Source organism: Protopterus annectens, chromosome 12.part0 (assembly GCF_019279795.1).
Source record: "Protopterus annectens isolate FY-2018-M chromosome 12.part0, PAN1.0, whole genome shotgun sequence".
NCBI classification, from domain to species: Eukaryota; Metazoa; Chordata; order Ceratodontiformes; family Protopteridae; genus Protopterus; species Protopterus annectens.
The window spans coordinates 716,334,201-716,350,144 of NC_056746.1; positions in this window are offsets into that span (position 1 = coordinate 716,334,201).

Sequence of the window (15,944 nt, forward strand, 5' to 3'; positions counted from 1 at the left end):
TTTCATATCTTTAATTGTTCAGAAAATGCATGCTAATGCAAACGCTATTGTTCTTTTAACATTTCAATTAAATTAGACTAGTGTTTAATAATTTCCATGATTCTGGACCTTTGTCCCCTGTTACTTTTGGCTTTGTCAGAATTCTTGACCAAAGAAGTTAAGAGTTATGTTTTCCAGTGACAGATTCATATTTCAGTGTATCTACTACCACTAAGAATAAATAAATAGAGAAATAAAGAAACAATGAATGAATAAATAAATGCATGAATGAATGAATGAATGACTGAAAGAATGAATGAATGAATGAATAAATAAAGGAAAACTTCCACTTCATGTCAAGCAGAGTAGCAAAGGCAAACCTAGATATCTGGATGGACAGCTTAAATTCTCTCTCATGCTTTTATTTCCCTGTTTGAAATAAGAGGGAGCTTATGAATATGTTTTATTGGTTTGGCTTACAATGGCATTTAGGCCGATTGCCTAGTATTTATTTATGGACCTACAAGAAACTGAGTAGAGTATGGATCTCTTTGTGGATGACAGTCCTGCAGCTAAATGTAAGGCTTTTGGGCAGGAGTATTCGTTAGAGTATCTATGAATGCTAACTTAAAAAAGAAAGCTAGATGTGAAAGATGTAACTAAAAGGCATAAAAGGATGCACTTTCTTGGGCTGATCATTGGAGGAGTAAGAGTAGCAGTGCACTGATTAATATCTACATGACCACTGACAAGAAGTACAAGAGGCATAATTTTAGAAAAGTGAAGAAAGATGGGTAGTGAAATGTGTGCACTGAGGGAGATGGGAGTACAAAAAGAATGTATTCATGATTCATATGAATTTAAAACAGATTATCCCTGGGATTCATGAAGCTCGGCGCAAGGCCGGCGTAAGGCTTGCGCCGGCCGTGTGGCGTATATATGGAGTAGTCGCGCCATATGCATATTAATGAAGGCGCGCAGCCGCCACAGTCACATGCATAGGAAATGTGCGTGAGTGCAAGGGGCGTATTGAAGTTGCGCAGGGAGGCGTGTCAATGTCGGCTGTCGAGGAGCAACCTAAACTGCTGAATATTATATCCTGCCAGCAAAAGTAATCGTACCTATCAGTTTCCATGGATACTGAAACATATGCAAAGCATAGTCGCTGCGAACAGAAAATTAAGAATCAAACACAAATGCACAGTAGGGAATAACGGGTCCCTACTCTTGAGCAAATGACATGAAGACCATGTGCGTGTAGTCCAACGTACTGTTGTTAGCTATACCATGTGGAAATGAAACGTATCATATGTTAGTGCGCCACCAGTAGGTACGTCCAGTCCAACAGAGAGTGTCACCAGCCGACCCATAATGTGAGGGAGGGAACATAGCTGCGCAGATGTGTCTATAACAAAATACACAAGAAGAAATGTAGACATATGTAATGACCGTATGTCTGAATCATATCCCACAAGTCATGTAATAGTCACATACAAAAGGTATGTCCGTATTTCACATACCAAATGTGATAGGAAATAGCATACGCATGTAAACGAAACAGAAGGAGCATATAAACAGCCATAACAATACGGACACATGTAGGCTGAAAGGGACAGTATGATCCGTACCATCAACCAAGATTACCACCTGTCCCACTTTGCGAGTGACAGTCCCTCTGTGGGCAGATGTGTCCAGACACAAACATGTAAAACTGGCAAACGTCCAGAGAATATAGGATATAATTCATCTGTAGACATCATGCAATAGTTGCATTAAACATATTTCACTGAACGTATATTACATAAATGTCATAACAAACAGAATAAGATACCGAAATGCTACAAGAATAAGCTTAGATATAGGCAGGAATTGTAAGTTCTATCTGCCGAACTGACCATGGGTATGTGTCGGCCTATAAAATATGCTGTGTTCACCACAAATGTCACCAGTAGGGTTGCCACCTTTTCAAATGGCCAAAGTGGGACATGTTTGGTACAGACATCAGATTTTACAGGCCGACACATACCCACGGCCAGTAGAAAGGACAGAACATAACTGTTTTGCCTACAGAAAAGCGTATTCTTGTAGCAGTTTAGTTGCTTATTCTGTTTCTCATAACATTTAGGTATTTCAGATACAGAATAACTGTTTAATGCAACTATCACATAAAATATAAGAAATAATTTTGTCCTAAATCTCAGGACATTTGCCATGTTTACAATTATATGTCAGGACACAACTGCCCAAAGAGGGACTGTCCCTCGCAAAGTGGGACAGGTGGTAACCCTATGTCACACTGTGGCCAACTGAAAAGGTGGAAACACAACCGTTGACTGTGGGGAGGCATTGTCCACAACAGTCAGACATGTGTAAGGAATAGCTTGGACATAGGAAAAGGTGCCATCCTACCAATGAGTAAAATAGGCTGGCAAAATCCAGAAGGCAGCTGTATAATCCGAATGTGTATGCGACACAGTTGAATGGGTAGTACCCGGATACACCAACCAAGTAATGAAAGTGAAGTATGGGCATGTACCGATGTGCGTGAGGTATAGCATGTGGAAAGCAAACATGGCAGGGTAGTCCAAAAAACCATACAGGTACCTGACACGTGTAGGGTAGTCAATGTGTAACTCTGGCCGTGTCATGGGCCAACAGCCAAAGTAGTGCTCTATGGGGTGTGAGGAATTCGTGTGCGAGGGGTGGGTGTTTAATGGTAAATTCCTCAAAGGTGATACTGTGTCATATGCAGAAAAGGTGAACCAGAGGTGTACGAGGGGGCAGTGGGTGAAGTGGAAAAAAACACAACCACATGTAGAAACAGCTGCAAGACAAGCAGACAGGTCATAGGTTAGAACACAATCCCACAAACATATGAATATGGAAATATGCGAGACAAATGTATAGATACATCACCGTCACATACCCACAGATGGGTCCTGATGGAACTGGCCATAACAAACGCAACACACCTGGATGCATAATGGCCTACCCAGCATACTCTCCACAACACACAACCTGCCACCATACCAGAACATCCACCAAATCCAGCCGTACTTGGTTCACTGGTTTGTTGCAGAAACAGCCACACACAGTGACCCCTACGCATATGTAGTAGGTATCATCACCCTAGGCAGTGTCATGATTGCAAACTATGTATCCCCTGCATGTAAAACCCCCCTGCACGTTTTCGTGAAGCCACAAAAATCTTCGTTATCTAACTTGTTTTGGTCTATTCCAAATTTTTGGGATATCCCTCATGGGATGACCAACTTGTGTAAATAGTAGAATGGGTATGACAACAAGATGTCCAATCCAGTAGATATCTGGACACAAATCAGAACATGCAGTGGAGGTCAATGACACTGTCCAGCCCTAAGTGGGTATGCATAACCTACCACCCAGGATAAAATACCTTCCTGTGACGCACATGTCCAGACACGAATAGGAGGGAGAATATAATGCACACATTTGCAAAGTGGAAAAGGGCAGGAGGGTGAGGAAGACACTGACGTAAACAGGTCAACCCTGATCAAGTGTGAGGGACACTGACTGTGTGCAGTCATGACAGACCATACCTGTCAACCTGTGTGAGCAAGATATCTGGACAGAGCCGTGAATATAAGTAAGACAAAGGTCCAACAACAGGGACAATCTGTAAAGATAGCTCTTAGAAACATTTGATAGAATAACAGTTTGCACATTGACATTAATGTCTGGAGTATGAAGTCTGAAACCCAACTGTCTGTCAGCACGTTCCGACTGCAGTCTGTAATGCTGAGCTACTGCCAAAGATCCAAAAACAGGGACAATCTGTAAAGGTAGCTCTTGGAAACATTTGATAGAATAACAGTTTGTACATTGGCATTAATGTCTGGAGTATGAAGTCTGAAACCCAACTGTCTGTCAGCACATTCTGACTGCAGTCTGTAATGCTGAGCTACTTCCAAAGGTCCAAAAACAGGGACAATCTGCAAAGATAGCTCTTGGAAACTTTTGATAGAATAACAGTTTGCACATTGGCATTAATGTCTGGAGTATGAAGTCTAAAACCCAACTGTCTGTCAGCACGTTCCAAATGCAGTCTGTAATGCTGAGCTACTGCTGTGCCAGAACACAACAGCATATTACAGAGGTCCATGCCATACCACTCAACTGTGCGGATATTCGCAGAATGACTAGGGTCACCACCTGTCCCACTTTGCGAGTAACAGTCCCTCTGTAGGCAGCTGTGTCCTGTGAAAAAAAGCAAGACATAGCAAATGTCCTGAGAGTTTAGGACAAGTTATTTATTAAGTTTCTTTAATAGTCGCATAAAACAGTTATCTTATATATGAAACTTCTATATGTTATGTGAAGTAGCATAAGCAATTCAAATGTTACTAGAGTAAGCTATTATATGTACAAAAAAGGTTAAAGTTCTGTACTATGCACGGCTGTAGGTATGTTTTGTCCTGGAAAATCTGACATCTCTACAGAATATGTCCCACTTTGGCATTTGAAAAGGTGGCAACCCTAAGAATGACCACAGGTTCGCCCCATAGTGTTGGTGAATCTGCACCAGTGTGGTAAATAGCTGAAGATTGCCGTCACTAAATAATGAGAAATATCCTGAGTTTAAGACTCCACAACCTGCAGAAAAGTCATTCTAATGCAAAACCTAGTATTCTATCAACATTCTAAGCTTGTAAGAGCAATTGTTAAAATGTGTCCTTAATTGTCCCCCCATCGTGTAGGTTTTGTGCAGGTTTGGTGCTCTAAGAGGTTGAGAGGTATGGTCCGTACATATTTACAGTAACAACCCTTCACACTTGTGTAATGTACAACTGCATACCTGTAGTCACTTCATGTCCAAAATAATAATCCCCGTATGACTGCATACAGGTAATAGTCAAATGTGAATGGGAACACCCCTCACCGTGGAATATGGACTGTAACAACCCCACCCATAATATGTAATGCCAACAGAGTAAGCTGCTGACAGGTGCCCAAACACCTGTGTCTATAAACACAGGTAAATCTTCAAAATAGGGAGATAATCCCTGTCCATATGCTTCGTCTGACATTTGAACTTGGCCAGGGAAGTTCCGTTCACCAGGTGGACCAGCCTAAACCCAGAGCACTACATGAACACCCTTACAATCAAAGACCTGTATGTGGCTGGACTATATGCCTTGGTGTTCTGCATATGCTCGGAGTGATTAACAATGCAGCCGGAGTCCACAGCAGTAGGCAATAGGGAATGTGTAATATGTAGTACCGCCTTTTTCCCAGCAGGAGAATGGATGCCTGTGTCGTAGGTGAAGTGGTGAGGCATACATTGATGTAGCTAAGTACTATGGGTATGCATATCAATGAGGGAGAACACCAATAGAATAGTGGTTCCGGCATCCAGCCAACATGAATGCAGTCCCGGTTGACCTACGACCACTGCACATATAACATGAAAGTGTAATGAATGTGTTCGTGCTGTACACACATTTAAAATGTAAAGGTGAACGTGTGTTTCGCAGCAGTCCGTAAACTGGAATGCAGATATGTAACTGTTACGGTCAGAATTATGAAAGTTCACGTAAGCACAATTATCTATGAAACATATGTAACCCACAATAAGGATATGCAAGTGCGCCTGCACGTGTGTAATCCGCTCACAGAATAGAAAATGAATGGTGTTTTCCCCACGGTCTATGTACATGACTCATACCTGTTAACCCCATAAAGTACGAAACCAGACAAAGCCATGACAACAACTGGTACAAATAGGGACAATCACCAGATATTGCCCTAACAAACATAGAAAGTGGATAGAATAACAGGTGTGTCACTAGCATGGATTCTCTGAAGGGTATGAAGTCGTAACCTGAAATGTTTGTCATTATTTACCAACGTCAGTCTCTAATGATATGCCACTAACTTGCCAGATAGACACAAGGTTATGAAAAACGGACCAAAAATAAGAGGCAAACAGCTGTACATGCAGCGGAAATCTGTACAGTTGAAAGGTATGATATGGAGATATATATACACATATATCCACAGATATAAACCAAAGCAAATTATGAGATGAGGAATGTACAGACATATGTATATTTATTTTATTTATTTATTTATTTGCAGTTGGTTTACCAGGATAGTCCATTGGGCCAAAAGAACCCGTTTTCAATGGAGTCCTGGGGAGAAAAGCTCCAATACAGACAAAAACAGGTACATGCAAAAATTACAATAATAGTAATACAGAGTAGAAGATCAAACATTTAACACATTTAGGCTCAAAAATTCAAGAAACATTCAAAACAATATAATCTGATGTGGATAAAATGTCAGGGGAATAAGTTAAAAGAGTAATGTTTTATGCATTCAAAGAAGTTGTTCAGAAGAAAACATAGACTTGCATTACAGGGTAGGTATTCTGAGGGAACATAAGCTTAGACAGGAAGAGTTATGTATCATATATGGGAAGAAGAATTATAATAATATATGTACATATATATATCTATACACACACAATACATGAATAGATATATACACAACAAACATATGTCCCTGTACATATAACACATATACATAAACAGGTCACGGTATAGCTATTATGGATAGACAGACAGACATGCATGAAAGGAGAATACACCAATGCTTTCCAAACCATTGCCCGGAAAGTACCAGTGTGACAGCGCCTGCAAGTTCTACACGTTAAACATGAATATAGGTGTCCTTTGCAGGACCCCAATAATTGATCCTGTTCTAAGTGCGAACTCTCCCTGACACTAAAGAAGTCACAAGTGCAGCTATGATATAGGTGTACATGCAACAGTAGCAGGTGCAAGGGTAATAACACATGGGTCGATAGAATGTATGACATACGACCTGATATCCGCAGAGTGGGGAGTGTTTGGAAGTGTCCTCACACTTTATTATCGCTCACATTAAACATGTCTAATGGGTACTGTAGAGGGATGTCAGGTATGGGAATCATGGATATGCAGAAATGGGCCAAGGTGTTGATTGGCACAGATCAATTAGGTACGCCCCATGGGAGTGATCAATATACCTATGTGGGTATAGCACATGCCTATATTCTCCAAAAAGGTGCAACCCATCTACTGGATATTGTGTAAGCCATTGGGGGAAGACGTAGGGACCTATATCAGTGTCATGTAGGCAATTATCATGGACGGACATGCATACGACCAAGATGGTAACCATACCTGCCAAAATGTCAGAATAAGACAGCTGGACTAAGGCATAGTACACAAAAGACAAATAGGGACTATATTAAATATACCCCAGACAAAGTCAGAATGTTGATAGAATAATTGTGTAGTCAGGAATACGAAAGTTATGAGAGTTAGTAATCTTGACATAGAAATGTCAGTCATGATTACCTAACTGCACAGTCTGTCATGCCTTGCCAGCAATCTACCAGAAAGGCACATTATCATGACAAATGTAACAGAATCATAGGTCAAACCTGGGGCGTATACCCATAATGTATACAGGTGAGAGGTATGAAGGTAACCCATCCTAATTAAATTTACAGAACTAGTGATACTAGGTGAACAGGTGAGAAGAAAGACATCAGGACAAATGACAAAACATGTACAAGTCAAAAGCATGTATTTCCACAAATGTGAATGACAACGTATGCCCTGTGAAAGTCAATGTGGAAGGTTAATAGACTCAAAAGACATGTGTCCCTCAGGGTGTCATGCAGTGTCACTGATACAGTGTCCAGTCCCCCATACTCGTACGTGAGCTCTGCCACTGACGGAAAGTGCAAATACCAGCGTACACATAAGGTACATGATAGAATACTTAGTGTGGATAAGCACCTGTCGGCCTGTGTGATGAATATAACCCTCTGGCTGGGTGTGTCCTGCAATAGGAATGTAATGGCAACTGGCCTGTGATGGCGCCATGTATTGTGTGTATTGGTGTAAGAAAATTAATTTCCAGTATCAGAAACATACCTCGCAACTGTACGAATGTGCAGATGTATGCCTCATATGTGTGGTGTGTTCCTCTTACAATCTGTACCTGTCTGCCAAATACCTGAGAACTGACATCATTAAATACTGATAAACTTATGAGTTTAAGACCCCAAATCCCTCAGAAAGGTCATACTAATGCAAAACTGATAATACTGTCAACTATCTATGTTTGTAAGAGCAATATGTATAATCTTCCCCTATTTGTCCCTCCATCATGTTAAGCTTTGTACAGATGTTTTTCTCTAGGCGGTTGATAGGTATGATCAGAAACAGATACATGTCTGAGGAAACAGCATTATCGACCGCAAGATAACTCAGAAGGTATGAAAAGCGCTGCAGTAGGAAGTTCAGTATTGGCCGCAGGTATGTGCTGACATGTCAAATGTCACAGCAGTCTACATGAAGTACCTATAGGGCGTCACCTTTACCAGTGATGACAGTGGGACATACTCACAGCCATGCATACACCACAACTAGACATAGCACACAGCAAAGCCTAGGCCATGATACACAAAGCCTCCAGCATGTATGGATTGAGTGAGAGTACAGCAAGGAAAGATGACTGCCAGGCTATTCAGCAAACACCCATAGGGGCGTGCAAGACCGCCCGTAACACGAACATTGCACGGACAATGTTGGGATTTGCAACATACCCCATTTGTATGTGTAAGCTTTGCAAATGATGTAATTACGCGATACATGAAACAGTAAGCTATCCATGCAGGAGCAGAGTTATGTGCAGAAATGTACCCGGATGTAATGCGACTAAAATTTTGCACATTGCTAAATGGAGCAATGACAGCTGCAAATACAGTATAAATACAGTCGAAAAAGCATGCCAATGTCCAAGTCCAAGGCCAGTGGCGGCTTTGTCCATTGGATATCAATAAACCTGTAGTTGTCCTCCCCCGATCCCTGGTGTGGAAGCGTAGCGCAGCACCACGAGAACACGCTGCACTTCAAAACAAGACATATGTATAATATACATACAAAATGTAGCTTTAGTTAGATGTTAGTACGCCATGCAGATGAATGGCAAGCTGGAGACAACATGGCTACTGCTTACTGGTTCTTATGTGTGGAAGCGCCCTGTCAGAGATGTAACGAAGCATATGTAGGCAATGTGAGGCAAGTGAGGCTGAGGATAGTGAATCACAACATGTCATGCCATATGGGCCAAGCCTCTACAGTGTAGTGTAGGTTAAGGGGATTATTAGAGTAGAAGATAGGTGACAACAGGAGTGTGTATGTATAAAACACTGTAACCTCACTGGAGCAGTGTCACATGTGTGCTGTCAGTACTCAGTGGAAGAGGCGTGTCATGAGCTAGCCTAGGGAACGTCAGGTGACTGACAGTATACGCTATGGATACCACCGATGTGACCTGCATACCTGCCCACAGTGTGTCTGTGCCCGTGCGCGCCAGTAAGCCCGAGTAAGCATGTGTGCGTGCGTGTTGGCCCATGTGCGCGTATGGAGTGTGGAAGAACGAGTAAGCTAGTGTACGAATGGTGAAGCCCGTGTAATGTTGTGTATGCGTTTATAAGCATGTATACATGTGTACTACACACATCACACACATACTGCACTCACAGACACATATGCTGCCAATACTACACACATCAGTGAAATGGCACATGGATGGAGAATACATCATCAGATGTAACAGTGCTGTAAACTATGCTACAGTGATGGTCATAGCTGCAATGCATCATGCCCACTGATATACACCTGGAAGTAACACACTGTGTGTTAACAGCATGCTAACATCAATACAGTGGAATAAAGCCACAGTGTGCAGCAGCAGCAGGTTAGTCAGATCCTGCATCAATGTTACACATTACAGTTGGTGGCACAGGTGACATCATATGCACAGGCTGTGGTGTTAACATTTCCAGAGCTGTCATTGAGCCATCCAATGTACACTTAGGTGTGTGTGTGTGAGGGACAATGGTTATTGCATGGCCCAATGGTGGTGCAATGGGTGTGTGTATGTGATAGCCATAGCTGTTTGTGGTAAGTGTGTGTGTCTGCATATACACAGGTACAGCACGTGTCAGCTATATACAGGAGGTTGTGGGACAGTCACAGACCATACCTGCCAGGCTGTAGAGATCCCCATTACTGGCCGTGGCACCTCTCCATGCATCCAACACAACCCAGTCATGCACCTGTTAATGTCTACACATACAGTCCTGGGATCTGTACCACAACCTGTGGATAAACGTGAGTATGTAATGCTTACCTGAGGTGCATAGAATTGTCTGTTACTACAGATGGATATGAGCCATACTCACACTCCAATGTAATAACCACTGCTGACTGTTACCGAGATCTGCATACGACCATTCAAAGGTGCTGTACTAACATTATTTCCAATGCCCGTGTAATACCCAGTAACACAATAACCGGTCACTACACATGTATAACCCACGATCACTACAGCACTATCACAGAGCCATAGAAGATGTGCATACATCCAAGGTGCTCACGTACAGATAATGCAGCATATTCAAGAGTGATAATCCCAACATACATATCTATATACAATATACATTTTATATATATATATATATATATATATATAGATATATATATATATATAGATATACATATATACATATATATAGAGCTATATACATACATATATGTAGATAGATACATACACACACACATATGTTGCAGGGTTGGGAGCAAAACACAAACGTAAGCACTGTACCACACGACAGCATTAAGCAGTTACAGAATGCGCTACCGTGATCAGTGGAACAAATGATTCACACAGGCACACGTCTAGCCTGCAGACAGCAGCATCAAAGACAAAGACGCAGCACGGATGTTATGGAGAGTGAATACTGTAAAAGCAATGTACTGCTGTCATGCAGCTGGAAACACACACACACACACACACACACACACACACACACACACACTTGGCAGGGCTGGGAGTCGAACATACACCTAACTACCCTAACACACTACAGCATGACGCATTTACAGAACTCGCTACCGAGATTACTAAGCACAACAGTCCCAGAGGCAGATCTAGGTGCGTGTCATCATCTGCAAAGGCAAAGTCATCGGTAGGAAACTGCTGTGGTGTGAGGTGTCTAAAAGCAAGACTGAGTCCCCAGGTGGACGGGAGCATGTGCGCAAACACACACACACACACTTGGCAGGGTGGGAGTCGAACATACACCTAACTACCCTAACACACATGATGCATTTACAGAACGCGCTACCGAGATTACTAAGCACAGCAGTCCCAGAGGCAGACATCTAGGTGCATGTCATCATCTGCAAAGGCAAAGATGTCGGTAGGAAACTGCTGTGGTGTGAGGCGTCTAAAAGCAAGACTGAGTCCCCAGGTGGACGGGAGCACGCGTGCAAACACACACACACACACACACACACACACACACACACACACACACACACACACACACACACACACTTGGCAGGACTGGGAGTTGAACATACACCTAACTACCCTAACACACTACAGCATGATGCATTTACAGAATGTGCTACCAACATTACTAAGCACAGTAGTCCCAGAGGCAGACATCTAGGTGCGTGTCATCATCCGCAAAGGCAAAGACGTCGGTAGGAAACTGCTGTGGTGTGAGGCATCTAAAAGGAAGACTGAGTCCCCAGGCAGACGGGAGCATGCGCGCAAACACACACACACACACACTTGGCAGGGCTGGGAGTCGAACATACACCTAACTACCCTAACACACTACAGCATGACGCATTTACAGAACGCACTACTGAGATTACTAAACATAGCCGTCCCAGAGGCATACTTCTAGGCATGTGTCATCATCCGCACTGACAAGGACTCCGACAGGGATTGTATAGAGAGTGATCAGTCTGAAAGCATACAGACATATAACTGTCCCACGGTACACGTAGACAAACACATGGCAGTGCTGTGATCATGGCAACGTAAGATTTACGGTGCACCAGACAACATGACATAGTCACGGGACGCCCCACAGACAGTACACCCTTCAAGATAGTCGACCAGTGTGTACTCAGTCGGCATCCATCGTGATGTTGAAAATGGACATCTGTTGCCTGGATGACCACCATGGCTATACAGGATGTCAACGGCCATGTACAGAGGGACCTCACCAACACAAGGTGTCACTGGGCATGGCTACACGCTTAGTAATACACGTCCGTTCGGACTGTACTGTGTGTCGATTTACACAATGGCATACTGGGCATGCTCACACACTTAGCAGTTGGAAAGGGCCGTCTTGCATGCGGACAGAGTCTCAACTCGCAAGGGCTCATTTGGGACTGTCATGTGTGTCCATCTACACAACAGCATACTGGGCATGCTCACACACTTAGCAGTTGCAAAGGGCCGACTTGCATGCGGACAGAGTTTCAACTCGCAAGGGCTCAGTTGGGAGTGTCATGTGTGTCCATCTACACAACAGTGTACTGGACATGCTCACACACTTAGCAGTTGCAAAGGGCCGTCTTGCATGTGGACAGAGTCTCAACTCGCAAGGGCTCAGTTGAGACTGTCATGTGTGTCCATCTACACAACAGCGTACTGGGCATGCTCACACACTTAGCAGTTGCAAAGGGCTGTCTTGCATGCAGATGAAGTCTAGACATGGAAGGGAACAGTAAGGTATAACTGTCCCCACGCACAGAGCGGTCACACACATGCAGTGACCAGTACACACTCAGCTGCCATCACAGTTGTCACAGGTGCAGATCCCAGACGTACACACCGCAGTCTACACTGTAGCCCTCAAGACATCACCATGTCATTGCTGCAGCAGTACACAGCCATACATCACCACAACACCGTGTGACACATAACCAGTGGACTGCACAGAGGTCTACAGCAACTGTGCAGGGTACACATGTACTGACAGGGTTCCAACAGGTGTTATGCATTGCAAGTATACCACTATACATGACCAGGTCAGCTCAAGATATACCAGGGGCCCCAGGTCTTACACAGCTGTGACAGATGAGTGTTGCCATACACCAACGAACACACATGTTTGGATATGTCAAACATGTGATTGTAGTGGATGTGTGCATGGGCCACACACACAACACATATGTACATTGCTAAGCCTTTGCTGTCCCCCATGCAGAACAGTGGCCTAAGCAATCATACGCACGCAAATGGAAGGTGGGTCCATGTCTGTTGAATGCTCACAGTACAGGAGGTAGCAATGTTGACCAAGGACACATTCCCCTGTAGTAGTCGCCCGTGACACCCATGATATCATACCACAGTCCATGTGTCATGTATGTCAACACACATGTCTGCCAATAGCAATGCATACAGACATGGCTACAGGGGACATATGTAGGACCAATGCACATGTACAATCTGTACTGTGCATGCAGCAACCATGCATGTGCAGTGGCCGATGTCCGTAACACAGCTGTGCCTAACTACAACATGCAGTCACAATGCAGCCCCATCACTGACACCTGTATATGGTGACATACAGACAGTACAGTTGGTTGTACATGATGTATGGAGGGATCTGTGTACATAAAGTGGTGATCCACCTGTGTAGATGTATGTGTGACAGGGATGGCTCACAGGTGTGTCACATGTCACCCTACCATGCCATGTGCAAACAGTACACTATGTCACTGTTACTTGATGGTGATGACTTAATGCATACACAGTGGTCAGGTGTAACCAACTGTATGTCACATGACACTTGTATCACTGACATCATCCCGTGTGCACATAGCCACACAATTGCAAGACATAGTGTTGGTACACATACTGCGGACAGTACCGCTGCATGTCTATCACACTGATCATCATATGGCAGGTTTATCATTCCCAGCACTGCCATGTGTGTCCGCTTGTGTGACCACACATGCCACATATGGTGGTGACTACATCCCAGATGTAACACTTCCCTGTACACCGTTGTACAGATCTGTACATACTTCAGTGTGGAAAGCATGAGGTCGGCAGGTGTGGTTCATCACACACATTGGCTATCCGTGCACACATATCTGGTCACCACAGTGTGTGTGTGTATGTATGTATGGCTGTCTGGTGCTTGGTGTGAGGGTGTATGCTACCATACTGTGGAAACAGGATCACTAACCCCTCATGGTGATACAGTCTACTACCCTGTTGATGCCATCGGTCCCAGCCATACTGGCTACCTGTGCATGTCCCTTCTCTGTGTCACATCGTGTGGATGCAAAGTACTGTGAGGGTGATGGCCACATAGGCAAGGGACCACACATGAACACTATGGGGTGTGTTATAGTGCTGTAGACCCCGTGAACGTGGTCATGTTCCTGTACTGTGACAGGGTATTACTGCTACACAGTGTGGCCTCATGCTATCAGGTGGCCTCTAATGTCATCATTGGCCTGACCGCTGTGTACAACCCCTGCACCATGTCAACATACCTGTAATGTTTCCCAGTATGTATGTCACATCTCTGTCCGCTGTAGCCTGTTCAACTGACCACATGCTTCAGGTGCAGTATATATGCGGACATCTGTGTCATGTTCGGACATCTGTGTCATGTTCGACTGTCCAACAGTCAGGTTGAAGGGACGTAAAGCATGCTGATATTGCCATACGTGCCTGTGAGTACTCCACAGTTACACATGGGGGACTGCAAACACTGCTACCTGTAGGCACATACCAGTACACCATAGGAGGGAACCAGGGCATTACCAACATGCTGTAACTGTTGTCACCGAGACACATACTGTGAACATATCACAATGCATGCTGCACTTGGACTACATGGTATGACTGGTGCTTGTTGACAGTACACCACTGATGTCACATACACATCTCTCAGTATTCACACATGTCCAATGCAACATACACATCCCTCAATATGCATACACAAGTAATGTTAGATACACCTCTCACATCTCAGTATTCACACACGACCAATGCAACATACACATCCCGCAATATGCATACACAAGTAATGTTAGATACACCTCTCACTATTCTGTTCACCCTGTGCATCAGACCATATGAGCATATCCCTGCACCGATGGTGTGGATGACAGGGATGTAGCACAGGCTACATCATATGCACAGGATGATACTGTTTGCCAGGGGCATAGGCTGCTCCAATGGATGACATCACATGTGTGGGTAAGGGCCAGTGATTTGAATGGACATGTCTGTTCCATATGCATGTGGGTGTTGTGGAGCCCTACAGTTGTGTTTTCTGTGTGGGTGTATGTGTGCACACAGTTCTGTCATTTGTGAGGCCTACACAAGGGTATTATGGACAGCTCCAGATTGTACAGACCAGGTTGTACAGCTCACTGTGACCAGATACGGCCACGTGTCCTGTGCCTGCCAGGGGTTGCACGGGCACTACCAGGCAGAGGTACAGAATGGCTACTGTCCGATGACACATGGCCACTGGAACCGTGTCCCCGCTGGGAACATCCAGGGCCACATCCACGTGGCCTGCAATGACCTGGTGTGGATATCGCAGCACCAGCTGCACTGCTACTGCTACTGGCACTATGGGAGCGGCCATGTGAGGTGGCACACTCACGTTGACCTGCACTAGGTGGTGTAGCTGGCCTACATCCATGTGTCCTACGCCTCACCGCTACCAGATGTTCCAGCACAGACAGCTCACGCTCACTGATTGCCATGCCACAGTCGAGGATTCTGACCATGTCACCCAATCACCTGTCCAGAACATCAGCAAGCTGCTGTTGAGCACCTGCCAATGTCTGGATGTTGTTGTTTAGGGTACTGATAGCAGCCCTCTGCAGGCTCTGCCCTTCTCTGTTTTGCAGTTTGGCATGTGCCTGGGCCGCCATTACAGTCTGGAACATGTGTCTGGTGATCCCAGCTGCTGCGCTATGTCCTGCAGGTGAATGTCTGCCAGAGGTCCTCCTATGAGCAGCACCAGCCACATGCCTGTGTGGCACATCTGCAGTCAGTATACTGCCACCATGGTGTGG